This window comes from Heterocephalus glaber, unplaced genomic scaffold, assembly GCF_053883595.1.
Source record: "Heterocephalus glaber isolate CG9 unplaced genomic scaffold, H.glaber_assembly_v1.0 deba00001666, whole genome shotgun sequence".
Lineage (NCBI taxonomy): Eukaryota > Metazoa > Chordata > Mammalia > Rodentia > Bathyergidae > Heterocephalus > Heterocephalus glaber.
The window spans coordinates 20,504,813-20,523,490 of record NW_028258406.1 but is presented as its reverse complement, the minus strand read 5'-3'; positions in this window follow the sequence as shown (position 1 = coordinate 20,523,490).

The following is an 18,678-nucleotide window of genomic DNA, read 5'->3' as shown; positions in this document are numbered from 1 at the left end:
TCAATGAGTTTCTTTAAGATAAATATATTTCTCTTTAGCTTCCCAGTTGTTCCCAAGGAGTCAGGAGTCCCATTCTCATGGCTTTTCCAAACATTAATTCATTCCAAACTAAGGTAGTGATAGCTGGGCAGAACTGCTGCCAGTGAGGTTATGTGTGTATCTTAGTCCATTCTGTGTGCTATACCAAAATACCTGAGGCTGGGTACTTCATAAAGAAGTTTATTTAGCTCAGAATTCTGGAGGGTCAAGAGCATGGTACTCACATCTGCTCTGATTCTCAGCATAGAAGGAGTGTGTAATGAAGAGGTTCCTTGGTGAGACAGGATGCCAAGAGCAAAGAGAAGCCAATCTTACTCTTTTTATAATAACCTTCTCTCATGAGAAACAACCTAGGTCCTGAGAGAAGTACATTAATCCCTTCTAAGCATGGTGGCTCCATGATCTAGTTACTTTGCAGTAGGCCCCACCTCTTAAAATTTCCACCACTACTCACATCAGTACATTGGGAACCAAACTTCCAGTGCATGAAACTTTGAGGGAAAACCTCTACCAAGCCAAAAGCATCATGAAACTAAAAATTCTGTAGTCTCTCAGTCTCCTTTTGAACAGTACAAGAATCTCCTCCTTTGGTTGAATTTTTGTTCTGTATTAGTATTTATGCTATATATTCTTTATTTTTCAAGTGATCAGCTCTGTATGTGTAGAGCTATATTAGAAGAATGAGTATATACCTGTTTTTAAACATTGGTTAGATGTGCTTAATGGTTAATTCCTGAGTACACAAGTTTTATATGAATGAGAAGTTAACATTTGGTATTACTGCTATGCTTTATGAGCCTAAAGCATGTTAGATCTGGTAGATAAAGGCATTAAAGAGAAGGCAATAATTGGTGCCAGGCTCCCTGCTTAGAGATGCTATTGCTAGCATATTTTCCTTCCAATGAATTATATTATTATACATAGTGAATTTTGGCAACTGGCTATCTCAAGCCTATATGAAGGGCAAAATAACTTTATTTTCTATAAGAGATTGTTTAATTTCTTGGAAACACCACTGAAAATGGATTTGAAAGACTGTATTCTGATTTGCATAAATCCCCATCCTTGGGGTCCCTTTCTAAAGAGCATTCTGAAAGGCAGTCTCATACTGCAGACTAAGAGAACAAGTTCTTGGGTGCCAGTTCCGTCCCTTGAAGCAGAGACAATCCAAGAGACCATAAGGACTAGGGCAGGAGGAATAGCTGCCACTTGTTCTCTAGACTCTTTCCCTGTACTAATCCTCACCCAGGGAATGTTCATTCCCATATGTCTCTCCACTGAAGAGGCTAAGAACCAACATAAACTGGGAGTAACCATAAGATTGGTACCCTTTGAAAGTCAAAGGATACGCTGCACAAGGTCAGTAGGCCATATTTAAAGAAAAGGACTTGAGAAACAGTCCTTACATCAGTGGGGGAACTTTCAAAAGTTGTGTGTGGTCTGCACCATGTTTTCCCAATTTATTAGTGTTGTTCAAATATACCCATAGAATCAACTCAATGTGTGTGCTGGAAATTCCAGCCCCTTTTCCAAAACACTCTGTTGTCATCGCCTTAGACACTGGTGTTCTAATCAGTGTCATATTTCAGAGAATAAAATGGCAGAGAAAGAGGGGAAAAAAACCTGTACCAGAAAAACTAACCACTTTTAATCTCAACAATCCCAAACCAAGGCTCTTACAAAGTTACCACCTCCCTCTGAGCTGACTCTCCCTGACTTGGGGCTTATCCTGTATGTCTGGGTGTGGGCATTTTCCAAATGTCCTATCATAGGACAATATCAGTTGTCTACATTTCCTCACCTCCTCAACTCATTTCAATCTAGAATTGTTATTCTTTCCTTTTCACTCCTGCAAAACAATTTTTACTGAGGGCTGAGATGACCGTGAGTCTGGTCTTCACCTTACAAAATTGCTCATCTCTGGATCCTGTTGCTCACTCTCCTCTCAAAGACCTCTCCTCCTTTGGTTTCACTAACAGTCCTCTCCTGGTCTTCCTCCCAGCTCTTTACTGTTCTTCCTTTCTTTCCCTTAATAGCTCCTCCCTCTTTAACAGCCATTAAATATTGAAGCCATTCAAAATTTGGTTCTAAAAGCTCACTTTTCTTCTCGCACCATATCTCTTCCCTAGGTCATCTTGCCTACATCCATGGCTATCACTCTGCATAATTCTAGAACACACTATTCATACCACAATCTGTGTGAATGGCTCCCCTTAGAGTTGTGCAATGGATAAGGGTAGCTCTGCCCACTCCTATGGCTTTATTATTTATGTATTATTGATTCCCAAATGTGTATTTCAGGAACAGCCAACTTTGAAATTCAATCCCTCAAGTATTTTGGATTCATTTGTTCATCTCAAAGACATTTTAAACAGCAGTTCAGTGTTGAGTCTCTGCCTGGACAAATCTAGACCTCCTTCCACATTTTCTATCTTCATGAATGGTATCAGCAAACATCCCATTGCACAGTCTAGAAATCTGTAAGGAATTCTTGTCACTTCTCTTTCTAATACCATCAATGTTATCTATCTATCTCCACTAAAATATGAACCCTTTGAATGTTGGAATCTCTCTGCAACATTACATCTCCAGAGTTGAAAGATGTTTGGAATGTAGCATGTGTTGAATGAAATAATGAAGTCCTATTAATTTTACTTTCTATCTCTTAATTCACCTCCATCAGGACCTGCAACCTTGTCTGGGTTGCTTCCTTGGATTTCCTCTCTATATTTAATTAATAACTGTTCATTTTTCATATGTGAATTCAATATTATTCTCTCAAGGAACCTCCTCCAATGGCACAAACAGGATCTGATCCCCTTTGGATGCTATTATAGCTCTTTTTACTAGACTCTTCTTTCCTTATCTGCTCTTCACAAGTTTTTTATCTTTTTTACCTCTATTTAAATCATTCTTTTTTTCTTCCATTCCCTCAAAATTGTTAATTCACCCAAAAAAGTACAAATTTCATGTACTCAGCTAGTTGCTAAGAACCTTAAGATAATAAATCCAGTCTCAAGTAGTTCAGAAAAGAATAGAAGCAAAGACATGCAAAAAAACCCCACCCATATACCAAGTATATAAAAACTGCAAAAATAGAGATAGGTAAAGAGAAGTTAGGGATCCCAGGAGAAAAAGTGATTAATCCCATCAAGTAGCTGGTTGAAGAGTTTAACCAAACGGGTTTTGCAAGGCAGATTTTTCATTCTTACTTCTGTGAAGGCTGTCACTATATTCAGAGAATTTCTGCAAATCACTTATGTTTTCAATATTTTCTTCTAACCCAATCCTCCTCCAGGCTAGCTCTAGAAACTTTGGGTCTGGAGAACCTTGCAATTCTCCTCCCTAGCCTCCCCTTTTATGGATGCACAACCTTTTTAAAGGTTCTAGTTCTTCTTTAATTTCTGTTCAAACTTCTCACCTTCCCCTAAAAAGTCTTTTGCCTCTTGTCTTCTTTCCCTTTCCTCAAAAAGTAACTTGTTGCATTCAGTCCTGTTAATGTATTATGTCTTCTTATAATAGGTGAATTGTATCAGATATCTATGAGAAAAATTGCTACCATAAGAAATGGATCTTCATCTAAGAGTGAAATATCTGCTCCACACCCTTACCCTTTCACACACCAGACGAGACTCTGTCCCATGTGTAAGTCAGGACAACTCCACCAAAACAAGTGTGACCTTCGGAGTGTGCTGTGTATGCTTCTTTGGTTATTTCTCTTTCTAACAAATATGAGCAACTTGAAATGATCCTCACACACAACCTCTGCAAAAGAATGTTTCACAAAAACCCTGATGACACTCAGCTCATAGGTCATATGTGCATGGGATTCTTGTCCCCTCTCTTTGTGCTTGACCACCTCAGGTCAAATATTACCTGTGCAGAGAAGCCTTTCTCTTCTGCTCACACTCTCGTGGGAGCTTGTGGAATACATACACATATGTAATTACTTGTTTAATGTCTATTTCCCCAAAAATGTGTAGGTTATGCATTCAGCTGTATTCCCAGAGCATAGAACAGTGCCTACTACGAAAAAATGTCTAAAAGCAAGCATTTGCTGAATCAAATTGCTCTATATTGGTGCCCTCCACAAGCTTCCATTGCTGCAACTATCACATTGTGCTGTAATATATTTGTGTCCACTTCTAACTACTTCTTTTAATAGTAAGTTCCTTAAGAGTAATTATAAATTACTCATTTTTTAAATTGCAGAATCCAACACATTGCCAGGACCCTCAATAGTGAAGAAAGAAGGAAGAGAGGCAGGGAGGAAAAATGGTCTCACTGTTTGACATTTGTACAGTTCTAATAAGGTTTTAATAATAACAAACCCGATGTGTCTGTAAGGAATTACAACAAACACATTACTGGTAGAAAATCAAGCTCTCAGAGAAGAATCAAAGATTTAGAATACAGTAATTCCCAATTTCTTCACAAATTTTTTAGTTCATGTAGTGTAAGAGTCTATAACATTCTGGTTGCCCTCCTGGAGAAAAGACAAAGAACACTCGCACTTCTGAGCACTTAGTATGTGTCAAGTGCTTTGCATGCAACAAAGTTCAGAAATAAAATGAACTGAATATTTATTGAGTTGCTAGTAAGTGCCACACATGTGACCCTGTAAATCAAAGATTTGTTAATGCTCATTTTAAAAAGGCAGTATTTTGGTTATTTGCTCACCAATACATGGGCTTGGGGCATTCCATCTCTCTTGCAAAAGATCATTTCACTGTTAAAGACCTTGAGTTACCTAACATGGTGCTCATGGCCACCTAACTCTTCACTAAAGTGAATTGTATTTTAAATGCTTTTCAGATAGCATTGCCCCAACCTGGATTCACTCAATTCATTTCAAAACCTAAAATGAGTTTTTCACACTGATTCCAGACTATCTCTCTATGCTGTCAAAAATTTTAATTCTTGATTCTATCGTTAAACATATAAGAATAGTAGTCTGACTCCACAAAGTGACCTTGGGCAAGCCTCTAAATTCTCTGAATAGAGCCAACACACTGAACTATTCCAAGGGGTCCCATTCAAACACAGTCTATATAAATGGTGCTTCTTGACATTGTACAGCAGTCCCAACTCTGGATCTGCCATTCTGATTTTTAAAAAAACAACAGGCTAGACCAAAACCTGATCTCATGACTCAACATCACTTATACTTTTGATAAATTTTCCTTCTATGCTTTTGACCTATTGTCTGATAAAACTACTGACCAGAAGCAAAATACAGAGGATGACATGTGTACCCCAGGTCTCAGTTTGTGTTCTTGGGAGGCTGCTTTAACTAGGTCAACAGTCATCCTTTACTTCCTGTAGCATGTAGGGGGAGGACAAGCACAGCCACTTCCTTATCACACTAAGCAAAATCCTGGTGAGCAACAATGTGCAGCAACCTGCAACACATATTCTGAAAATCCCTGAAAAAGGAAAGCTGGCTGACCCTTCATAGATCTTCATAGAGGGAACAGAGTAACTGATCTGCGAGTTGCTAATGTTTGCTAATGTTGCTAATTGTGATCTACCATGTTTCCCTTTCAGTTTTACTTTTCTTTATGTTACTAGCTGTATCTCCTGAAAATCAGTAGTAAAATTAGGAAATAATTCAATGAAAGGAAATATGATAAATGTACTGAGTCTGAAGCAGGGAAGAGTTTAGTGAGTGAATTCAAGAAACTGAAAGGATCTGGGGTGGTAAGAGCACCTAAGTGTGATCGAACACCATTGTCCAAAAGCAGAGGAATGGGTTAGTAAATCAGGTTATGGCAATATCACAAAATTCTGCCCAGTACTGACTCCCAAATTGTGTTCTAAACATTTACCAGTAGAACATTTGCCAGTTGGGGCGGGGGGGGAGTATGTCCTGTTAAAATTAATTTGTGAAAAATATTTCATATCCCCATCTTTTTTCTTTGAGAGATCCCACAATAAAGAAATGTGTTTACTTTCATGATATCCCAAACTTGGCCTCAGGAGGTTTTTATTTTCCTCAAGAAAAGTCAGTTACAATCCCAACAGATTAGCTTCTATAATATCTTTTGTTGAATATCATTATATTAAATAATTATATGTGGCAAGCTTATAGAAAAATGAAAACCATACTACAAATATATATATATATATGTGTGCATGTGAAGATTACATTTAACAATGAATATACTGCTTAAGGTAACAGATTTGTCAATGATTCTGTTTCTTTATTAAGTCTTCTTTGATTCTGATATTAAGTCAGTTTTTGAGTTAAAATTGTAAAATGGTAAAGGCTATGACAGCCATATTTTTTAATGAATTTGAAGCTTTGTCAATTCAATGGACCCATGCTGCACAAACTTCACTTCACTAGAGAAATCTCACATTCGTTATGATGGAGAAGAAACCAGTCAGCATAACACCACTTCTAATCACTTGCTGGCAAGGAGATCTAATTAACATCTCTTAATTGGATGAGTTAATTTAAACTAAAATGCAATTTGATTCACATCCTGTTTAACTACAGACATCCACCAGAGGACACATGGAATCCTCTGAACTCACCTTCCAATCCCATTACTGCCCAGAAAGTCATGTGTAAGAACATTTCACATACATGGATCAAAACCTTTTTAGAATGTCAGTGTTGGGTCAGAAATTAAATCACTCAATTTTCATTCATTCAACAAACATTTATTGAGAGATCTGGTCTACAATTGACAATATAAAAATTTAAAAGACAAAATCTTCATCCACTGTGAATTCCTCACAGGTGACACACAGGTGACTGGTTTCTTCTCCATCATAATGAATGTGAAGTTTCTCTAGTGAAAGTTGTGCAGCAGTCCATGGATCCATTGAATTGGATACGCAAAAATATCATGAAATACATAGTAAATATTCTGACTTTGGAATGCACTGCCATAATGCACAAAATAAATACAAGCCAATTCTTCTCAGCATAAGTTAGACAGGTTTTAAAGAGGATTTGACCACATCTTGAACAGTGAGCATTAATTTGCTAAACAGAGAGGTTGGGAACAATAATCTAGGCAAAGAGAATCTATATATAGATTCATTGCCCAGCTCAAGTGCCACATGGAATATTGTAAGAGGGTATAGGAACACCCACTATTATATATATATCAAGATGAATAAGTGACCATAGGTTATATTTTAGATGGCAACACCCACTATAAAGGAAAAGAGCAAGTTCAGAGAGCTAAGGAGAAAGGTTCAAGTTGTAGTCAGTTGAGGGATAAACACAGGTTTCAGGAAGTATATTGAGTAGTCATACTCATTTGTGGGACCCAGACATTTTGGTTAATGCTATTCTTAATTCATGTAATAAGCAGGCACTTACTATAGGATTCTATTGTGCATGTAATGATAAAAACAAATGTTTTATAATTCTGGTCTAAGGTATAAATGATTCCTATGATTTCATCAAGATATCCTTTTGCTCTTCAAAAACAGTGGTACTTAATAAAAGGTTGAGAATAAACTTTGATATCTTCTGATGGAAAAGCTACATGAAAATAAAAGATAGTTATTAATTCCACTTTCAGAATGAAGACTTAAATTGCATGGGGGGAAAAAGCATGTGTTTTGAGATCTTTGATGAAACAAAGAGGAGGTTAGTGCATATTCCTGATGATACTGTATATTGAATGTTGAATATTATTCCTGATGATATAGTGCATTGAATGTTTGCAGCAGCAATTCTCTAAGCATACCAGGACATTCCGTAAATGATTTTTACTGTTATATGAAGAGAGTAGTCTGTGTTCATATATAAAAAGGTGACATCATAAAATGCAAGGACTACAAGAAATCTTTACATCATCTTTCCAACCTCTTCATTTATGGATGAAGAAACAGAATGAGATGTTATGTGAATCACACACAGTTCACAGGGTGAATCAGACCTGAAAACAAGACTACAACCCAAGAGCTCAGCGTTTAGCAGTCTGCTGTGTTTGTTACTTGCTGCAATTTTTGACCTGTGCCAAAGGCCAAACTTAAATCAGAAGCAGAACTAAAAAGTCAGTTAAAATTTGTATCAAAAATACAATGATCCTATTAGACTGGGCGTGGTACTAAGGATTCTTTTTCAATTATATTGAGCATGGAAGAGGGAAGGTCATCATGGCCACCTCCTACACGCTCATCACTTTGCTAGGTGCTATGCAGATACTCACAACACATGATGCAAAGTTATTCTACCACTTTATAGTCAATCAGTAAATAAGTATTTCCTGAATGACCACTACATGCCAAGAACAACTCAAGGCCTTGGAGACTGCAATGAGAAAGATAGATCCTCTTCCTTCATAGAATTACATTCAAGTTGGGAAAGACACAATAAATGAAGCAACTAATGAATATACAAGAGGATAGTAAGTACTAGGCAGAGAGATCAAATGAGATGATGTAATAAAGTATGTCGAGAGGGAAGGTGGGATGTCAGACAGGGCCTCACCTGGGGTGTCAGGGGAGGTCTTCTCCAGGCCTTTCCTCTACAGGCTGATATGGAGTAATCAGCCATCAGGACTGAGAAGGCGTGAAGATGGCCTAGCACCTGCTCTTCAAGATGAGGCCAAGTCAGAAGTCAGGGCAGGCAGGTATGTGCTTATATGCAGATGATTTCTGTCCAAGTATCTCTTACAGCAGCAGGAGAGAATGGGCACAGCGTGGGGGTGGGGCAGTTCAACAGAGTTGTCTGTAATGGTTTGCTTCTGTTTCCTTTGGTTTCTTAAGTTTGAATGCAATGATTTTCACCCTATGTCCTTTCTTCCTTCCTCAAGGCTCTAGTAATATTCAACTGCCTCTCCTTTCTTCTCTCTACATGACTCCATTCTTGTTTGAACCAGATACAACAGTTCATAATCCATAACCCTGGGATGAAGTAAAGGTGACAGAGATGACCATCAAGACTCTTAGTAATCATAAGCACTACCTAGACCAAAACAAATGGGACAGAGTGGTGGAGATGCTGGTTTAATGGGTAATCCAAGGAGCATAAATAGATTGGACCCAAAGTAACTGAAACACCATCAGGATTTCTTAAGGGAAAACAGCAATGGGGTGTTGGATTTAATTTAAGGCCTCTAACATTGACAGAGTTGGAAACAACACAAAACTCAGTAAGTCAATCTGCTTTGGGAATGTTAAAAGGAAACATTTGTTTGGAAAGAATTTTTAAGTGTGAAAAAGAAAGGCTATTTTCAGTGGAATCTGTAAGCAGTGAGCCTGACCACACACTGGGGCCTGAGAGAGGATGCAGCACTCAGGATAACTGTGGTCCAGCTCCCAGCAATTCACATGCCCAGGACCCAGCTGAGAAATCATGTGTTCTAATTAATGTCTGCAGTATTCCAAATGACTCCAGTGGAGTAAATTGGACTGGATCTTGTTTCTTTTCTTCTTTGCCTTGCTTTGCCCTAGCATTCTCTATGTTTCTTCGTTCCACAGTGACTGTGTATTGCTTTTAGAACCCCACACCTTAAGTTTCCACAAATCACTTTTTCATTCTCCATCACCAAGTGTAAATTCACAGAATACTGCACACCAGTGAGAAGTCTAAATTGCATTCATAAGAATACATTTCCTCTAATACATCCCAGACCAGTTTCAAGTCAATAGACACCTGAAGCAGGTATGCCTACTATATGCTAGTTGTTTTGTGTTTCATGACATGTCTCCCTGCTTAATGTTTAATAAAATATAAAATTTTAACAAATTTACTCGTTTGCTTCCTGGAGACCTTTTTCTACTATAGCATAAAGCACCAGTAGTAGATCCTTAAAAAGTGCTCTTCTCATAACCAACATGCATTGAAAATATCCAGTCATACCCCAAGTGTTGCACCCATGCGATTGAGGTGACAATGATATACTGATCCCATGACACTGAGTTATAAACATCTGACTTCTGAAACTGGGGAAGCAGAAACACATCTGGGAAACCCCAGCTGCAAAAGTTAAGGGTGCTTTCCTATTCTAAAAACTCCGTTTCCCTACTCTTTGTTTTGTTAATCCAAAAAGACAAAATTCTCCTTTGCTTTTCAGTGAAAGCTCCTCATAATGTATTCCATATGATCACTGCTCTTGGAATGAGTAATTTTTCACTTAAAGCTAAGGCAACTTTACCTTTATAATGTTAAATGTGAAAGTTCTTTGCCTCTTGAAAAGATTAGAGACATAAATTTGGAAATTATTTTTATGTTGTCATATTAATACATATTTCTTGCTTATGATTCTTCACTAAAATTAAGAAGAAATTTTAAAAATACTTAGGTCAGATTAATAGTGATTTTTCAGATTTAACATATTATTTAGATATAAACATGATATTTCAAGTGATCATCGAAAATTCTCAGTTCAACTTTTTTCTACTGCAATAGAAAATTGTAAAGTATACATATGATAAAATAAGATATTATATAATCAAAAGATCTGATAAGCCCATAGGCAACATCAATAGTCTGAAAGTCTAAAGTTTAAGAGATTATGTATACTAAATCTTGGTAGATCACTTTATAATCTTATTTTCCCATTTCAGATTTCTTGGATCAAAGATATGGAGCTAAAAACAATGATTTTACATAGCTATACCTACTAATTTGCAATATTCATCTATTAAATGCCCAGTATATTTAGTAAATTGTGTTTTACTAAATATAATAACATTGTGTAAGATGAATGAAAATAATGCAGTCAACTCTCATTTTCATAGATTCTTGGTGATATTCCCTATCACTAAAATTTATTCATATCCCCAAAATCAATACTCACAGCTCTTTCATGGTCATATGCCAGGCAGAACTTTTTTTTTTTAATACTAGGGGACTGAACCCAGGGGCTATTCCTCAGCATTTTTTTTTTGCCTTCTTCTTTCAGCTCTTATAATATAAACAAGTGTTGTTTCTGCCATCTACTTAGTGTCACCATGGTATTGTTGTTGTTTTGCCTCTTTGTGCTTTTAGTTGGTGTTTCACTGTTTAAAATGGCTCCAACCATAGTGCTGAAGTACTGACTAATTTTCCTAAGTTCAAGAAGGTTAGGATGTCCCTTATAGAGAAAACACATGTATTAAATAAGCTTCATTCAGGCATAGGTTATAGTGCTACTGGCTATAAGTTCAGTGTTAATGAATCAACAATATATATTTAATAAGGAGTCTTTATCTAGAAACACACATAAAACAAGGTTATGTGTAAACTGGTTCAGGGAACTGTTGTGACCAGAAGCTGGCAGGAACCTAACCTTTTCCCTAGGAGTGATGATTCAGTATTCACTAATTCAGCATTCACAGTGCTGAATGTAGACTATAACTACAGTGAATAACGAAAATCAACCTTATCACATTTCAGATTCTTTACAAGGTTTCCATGCTTTACACACTGAAAATATAAGGACCAGGATGGCAGAGATCCCTTTCCACAGAATATAGATTAGCATTGTTAATGGGGGGGCGGTTTAAGCAGTTTATCAAATTGTGCCTCCCAAGGGGCAGGAGGCCAGGAGAAAGCAGTGACCAGGGACACTAGGTCCCTAGCCAAGACTCTTTCAAAGTGAAGCCCTCCAGTCAGACTTGTCATGTGAGGAGGCAAGGGCAGCCCACAAAAGCTGCATCCTCAAGGAGCAAGGTCAGGGCTGAGGCCAGGTTCTCATGACTGAATGGGGCAAGACAAGAAGGAAGAAGCCAGAGAAGCCAAAAGGACAAAGAGGTGTGAAGGGAAACAAGGAAAGAGGGACAACTGAGTTAAAGTTCAGGAGTTACTTGGGAAGTTGGATTGTGGCCTCTGGCCTGGAAACCAGGAGAGAAGCAGCAGAAATGCTAATGAGGAGTGGACTGTGATAGTGGCTCCTCTGGGGAAGACAGGCAAATTTATCCCCAAGGTTCCTGTGGCCATATGATGATATGGTGATAATAAGGAAGAATGTACAGGTTAGTTGATTAGCTTTATTTATATTTATTGAAATTCTTGCTTGTCATTGGAGTCCTTAAAAGAGAAACAAATGACTTTTGGGAATCTCAGTTTTACCAGTCTCTAGCATATGATAGTGTTTAGTCATATAAAGTGTCTTTTTTACTTTATTTTTTTATTTATTTTTTGGTATGGGACCGAACTCAGGACCTTACACTTGCAAGGCAGGCAGCAGAACCACTGAGCTAAATCCTGGCCCTACTTTATTCTTAAGCTATAACAAAAAGGTAAACAACTGTTTCTAATGCTTGGTTATTTCTAATGAGTATACCGATGTACTCTTTTTCATTTTTTTTAACTTTCATTATAAAACAATTCAAGCATACATAAAAGTAGAGAGAATAGACTGATACTAATAGACTACAATGTACTCATCACTTCAATAATTTTCAACATTTTATTCCAGCTTTTTAATCCTTTATTTGACTGAGAGCACTTTCATATATTTTTTATTCAGAGTATTTATTTTTTTAATTTTTATTTTTATTAGTACATTTTTGCATTACCTAATGCTTACATTCACTGTGGGAAATTGGTACACGTACACAACACATCTCAAATCCTTTTTCCCCTCTCTTACACCCTCTTTTTTTGCCAGCACCAGATTAATTTATCTTTCTTATAAGTCCTTATAAAATTAATTGTCATACATGCAGATTAACAGCCAACATTGGATAACACCAGATCAGGCACTTTTCAAGTGCTGGAAATGTTATGTGTGAAAAAAAGAAAACACAAAATAATACCTGCTCTTAAAAAGCTTATGCTAGTAAAATAAATAATAGTTAATTTTACTGAAAGCCACAGGTCATCACTGTTTTCAGGTACTTTGATTATTTCATTTAACCCCTGATACAACCTAGTGAGGTAGGTCTCTTACTATCCTATTTTTATAGATGAGGAAATTGTAGCACAGAGAGAGTAGCAACTTGCCCATGGTCATGCAGCCACCACACACAGATGAAGTTAAGCTGGTCCCAAGTCTCTGCTCTAAATCACATGCATACTGCTTGTTTATAACTCAGTAAGTGCTGCCTCACCCCAAAAATCACCTCTCTGCAGAATCCTGAGCTACTCTGACTTCTCTGCCATGATGAAAATTATAAGAACTAGATAGGTATTGGCTACACAACCTTTTTTTCACCATTCATACTGACTGTATGTGGGGGTCTTTTTGTTTGTTTCTTTGTTTTGGGGGGGTTTTGTTGGTACTAGGGATCAAACTCGGCACCTTGCACTTTTGAGGCAGGTGGCAGAATCACTGAGCTAAATCCCCAGCCCATGCATGTGTTTTTTATATTAAAAACCCGTGACAAATTTTCTTTGTACTTTCTCCTAAACAGTATGTCTTTTGTAGATTTTGATTAAATGATTATAGGGCATAAAAATGCTTTTTCTTAATCACTGAAATTCTATTTTCTCTCCTAATACAAAGAACAGCAACCATTTACTGAGCCCTTGTAATGTACTGGCACAGGGCTGAGTACTTTAAGTGTATTCATATAGACTTCAGAACAACTCTACAAAATTTTATTATCCCCATGTTACAAAAGGAGAGATGGAGGTACTACAGGATACACAGCCTATCCAAATTCATGTGGTAAGTTGCAGAAGCAGAACTTGACCTTAGCCCAACTCCTTAACTATCCCACCTTCACCTCAGAGAAATTCTCTATGCTACAAAATCCTGAACTCTCTGGATGGCTAGCAGAAACATTTTACATGGGCATATAATCATATTTTTCAAAGCAAATTTTTTACTTTTGCGTCATTTCAATCTACATTTCAAATTTAATGAAAAATTTTAGTTCTCACAACAGTCCTTCAGAGTATTAATATTCTGATTATTTCCCTGGTCCGGAGAAAGGGGCTTCCGGGCCAATGTCCGTTCCACAGCTCCTGGCCTGGAGAAAGGGGCTTCTGGGCTGCCATTCATCCCACAGCTACCAGCCCAGAAGTAAGGGCTTCCGGGCCGCCTGCCATCCAGCCGCACCTGGCCCAAGGGAAGGGGCTTCTGAGCCAATGCTCCACAACTCCCAGCTCAGAGGAAGGGGCTTCTGGGCCACCGTCTATCCCGCTACTCCCAGCCCAGAGGAAGGGGCTTCTGAACCAATATTCCACTGCTCCCAGCTCATAGGAGGTGAGCTGCACAGGCGCCAACAGCATGACCACCACTACACCCCACCCACAACCCCATCCCCTGGTCGAAATGAGAAGACACATAAACAAGTCTCAAAAACAGACTTCTAGGTAACCTTACAGCAACCTCAAAGGGAAATGAGATGGAACACTCTGATACTAAACCACCTGGACTCCCTGAACCGGCAACAAAAGAGGATCTGGAAAAAATGAAATCAAAAATAATTGCTCAGACAACAGGAGAGATTATGCTCGAAGTGTAAGACATGATTAATAAATCTAGAGAGGAGCTGAGGAACATGAAGGAATCCAAACATAGGACACAAATGGAATCCATAAAATGGATGCAAATAGATTTCCAGGAGATTAAAAAAACTCAATTGAAAGTCTACACAGCAGAATGAGCCAATGACAGGATAGAATTTCAGATACAGAAGATACGATTCTAATCAGTGACCAGGAAAAGAAAAATTGCTTCAAAATTGTAAGGGAACATGAGAAATCAATCCAGCAGCTATGAGACGATGCAAAGAAGAATAACATGGGACAGCTTGGAGTCAAAGAAGAAACAGGAGAGAGTGCAGATGACATAAAAAAACTGTTGACAGAAGTAATGGCAGAAAACTTCCCAAGCATGGGAAAAGAACTTCACATACAGATAAGTGAGGCATATAGGACTCCAAATAACCTTGATCAAAAATAATCTACACATAGGCATTTAATTGTTAAGATTCCAGAAACCCAACAAAAGTGATAGGTCTCCCACCACCTCAGCAGCTATTATGTATAGTAGCTGCCCTCTTCCTATGGTGCCTTGCCCCCTCCCCTGTGTGATGTCATGCCAAGATGGTTGCTCCCACCAAAGAACAAACCCTTCTTCCCAGCATGCCCCTGGTCCCACCTAGAGAGTAACCTAATACTCGCTCACCTCCTACCACCTAGTGATGTCACCAGCTCCTCCACTCCCTGATCACTACCTCACTCAACCCCACCTCAGCCCCTACAAACCCCACCCCAGTCTCTATAAAAGACTCGCCCTGCCCCAGCCATATTGCTTTGGCTCTCCATTGTTCAGAGACAGCCCAGCAGATCTATTCCCCTAATAAAGGCTTGTTGTGGCCTGGTCTGGTCTTGGTCTTTGGCCCTTTTACCTGACAAAAAGAACAAAATTCTACAAGCAGTTAGAGGAAAAAACCAAATAACATACAAAGAAAAGCCCATCAGAATCACAGCAGACTTCTCAATGCAAACCATCAAGGCAAGAAGAGCTTGGAGTGACATATTCCAAGCACTAAAGGAAAACAGCCTCAAACTCAGATAGATCTACCCTGCAAAACTATCTTTCAAAACTGATGGAGAAATAAGATACTTTCATGACAAAGAGCACCTTACGAACTTCATGAATACCAAACCAGCACTCAAAAAAATTTTAGACAATATCCTAGGAACAGACAATGAGGATCAAAACCCCAGATAGCACAGCAGAAAGAACCCATCAGGTGCAACAAGAAATTAAATGTAAAGGGGGAAAATTCAACAAAAAGAAAAAGTCATGACATTAAGTCAATACGTGTCAGTTATAACCATCCATGTTAATGGTCTCAATTCACCAATCAAAAGAAATAAGACTGGCAGAATGGGTCAAGAAGCAAGTTCCAACAATATGCTGCATACAAGAAAAATACTAAATTCAAAAAGAAACACATAGACTGAAAGTTAAAGGGTGGAAGACAATACTCCATAAAACGGGAAGCCAAAAAAAAGCAGGAGTAGCTATCCTCTTTGGAGATCAAGTAGATTTCAAACCAACACTGATTAAGAGAGACAAAGAAGGACACTACATCCTTGTAAGTGGAACAATCCAACAGAAAGGGATGACAATCATAAATATCTATGCACCAAACACTAGTGTGCACAACTATATAAAACAAATACTAATGGACATTAAAAGTCATATATGCACTAACACAATTGTAGTGGGGAACCACAATACCCCACTGTCACAAATAGATAGATCAACTAGACAAAAAATAAGTAGTGAAATACTAGAACACAATTGAACTCTTGAAAAAATGAACTTAACAGATGTTTACAGAGTGTTCCACCCCACAAAACCAGAATATATATTCTTCTCAGCTGCACATGGGTCATTCTCAAAAATAGACCACATATTCATGCACAGAACATGTTTAAGTAAGTGGAAAGGAATTGAACTTATCCCCTGTATATTATCAGACCATGGTGCGATGAAATTGGAGAGCTATAGCAAAAGAAACTGGAAAAACTTCATAAACACGTGGAAATTGAAAAACATACTTCTGAATAATCAAAGAGTAACAGAGGAAATTAAAGAAGAAATCAGACAGTTCCTTCAATTAAATGACAGTGACAATACAACATATCAGAATCTATGGGACATAAAGAAAGCAGTCTTACAAGGGAAATTCATAGCAATGAATACACATATTAGGAAAGCAGAATGAGCCCAATTAAACAACCTGATGCTGCACCTCAAACTTCTAGAAAAAGAAGAGCAGGACAAACCCAAAGCTCATACAAGGGAGGAAAATATAAAGATCAGAGGAGAAATCAATGCAATGAAGACTAAGAGAATAATACAAAAAAAATCAATGAAGCCAAGAGTTCATTCTTCAAAAGAATAAATAAAATTGACAAACCCTTAGCCACCTTATCAGAAAATGGAAAGAAAAGACCCAAATCCATGCAATTAGGAATGAAAAGGGTGAAATTACAACAGACCAAGCAGAAATCCAGAGGATCATGAAAACCTACTTACAGACCTTATATGCCAATAAGATGGAAAACACAGAAAAAAGGGACAGATTCCTAGATATATATGAATTACTAAACTTGAACAAAGAAGACCTAAAAATTCTAAAAAACCCAATATCAACCAATGAAATTGTAAATGTAATTAAAAACTTACCAACTAAGAAAAGCCTGGGTCCTGAAGGCTTCACTGCTGAATTCTACAAGACATTTAGAGAGGAACTACTGCCACTACTCTTTAAACTCTTCAATGAAATTGAAAGGGAAGCAATACTCCCAGATTCATTCCTGGAAGCAAGCATCACCTTGATCCCCAAAGCAGAGAAAGAACCAAATGAAAAAGAGAACTACAGGCCAATCTCACTAATGAACATAGATGCAAAAATCCTTAATAAGATAATGGCAAATAGAATGCAGAAGACCATCAAGAAGATCATACACCCTGATCAAGTGGGATTCATCCCAGGGATGCAGGGATGGTTCAACATATGAAAATCAATCAATGTAATCCACTATGTTAATAGAGCCAAGGACAAAAACCATATGATTATCTCCATAGATGCATGAAAAGCATTTGACAAAATCCAACATGCATTTATGATAAAAACCCTACAAATAATTGGAATAGATGGTCTCTATCTCAAACTGATAAAAGCCATCTATAAAAAACCAAGAGCTAGTATCATAATAAATGGTCAAAAACCGAAATCCTTTACACCAAAATCAGGAACAAGACAAGGATGTCCACTATCACCTCTCTTGTTCAATAGAGTTTTGGAAATATTAGCCATGGCAATTAGACAAGAGAAAGAAATAAAAGGAATAAAGATAGGAAATGAAGAAGTCAAATTGTCATTATTTGCAGATGACATGATACTCTATATAGAAGACCCCAAGAACTCCACCAAAAGTCTTCTAGACTTAATAACCAAATTTGGTAAAGTAGCTGGATACAAGGTGGACACACAAAAAACAATAGCTTTCCTCTACATGAAGAACAGACTCACTGAGACAGAAATAGGGCAAATAATTCCTTTCACAATAGCATCCAAAAAACTGAAATACCTAGGAATCAACCTAATGAAAGAAATCAAAGGCCTCTTCTCTGAAAACTATAGCATTCTGAAAAGAGAGATTGAAGATGATATCAGAAAATGGACAGACATTCTCTGCTCCTGGGTAGGAAGGATCAATATAGTGGAAATAGCCATACTTCCAAAACTGCTATATAGATTCAATGCAATTCAAATTGAGATGCCCGCAGCATACTTCATGGACCTTGAGAAAACAATCCAAAAATTCATTTGGAACAAGAAGAGACCCAGAATAGCAAAAGCAATTCTAGGTAACAGAGATATGGCAGGGGGTATCACAATCCCCAACTTGAAACTATACTACAAAGCCACAGTAATAAAAACAGCATGGTACTGACAAAGAAACAGACCTGAGGACCAATGGAACAGATTAGAAGATGCAGAAACAATGCCAGACACACTCAGTCATCTCATCTTCAATAAAGGAGCCAAACACCCTCACTGGAGGAAAGATAGCCTCTTTAATACATGGTGCTGGAAAAATTGGGTTTCAACTTGCCAAAGATTAAAACTAGACCTATATCTCTCACCATGCACTAAACTAAAATCAAAATGGATTAAAGATCTAAATATTAAAACAAAAACGCTGAACCAGCTGGAAAAGAGGTGAGGTAGAACTCTTGAAGACATTGGTGTAGGAAAAGATTT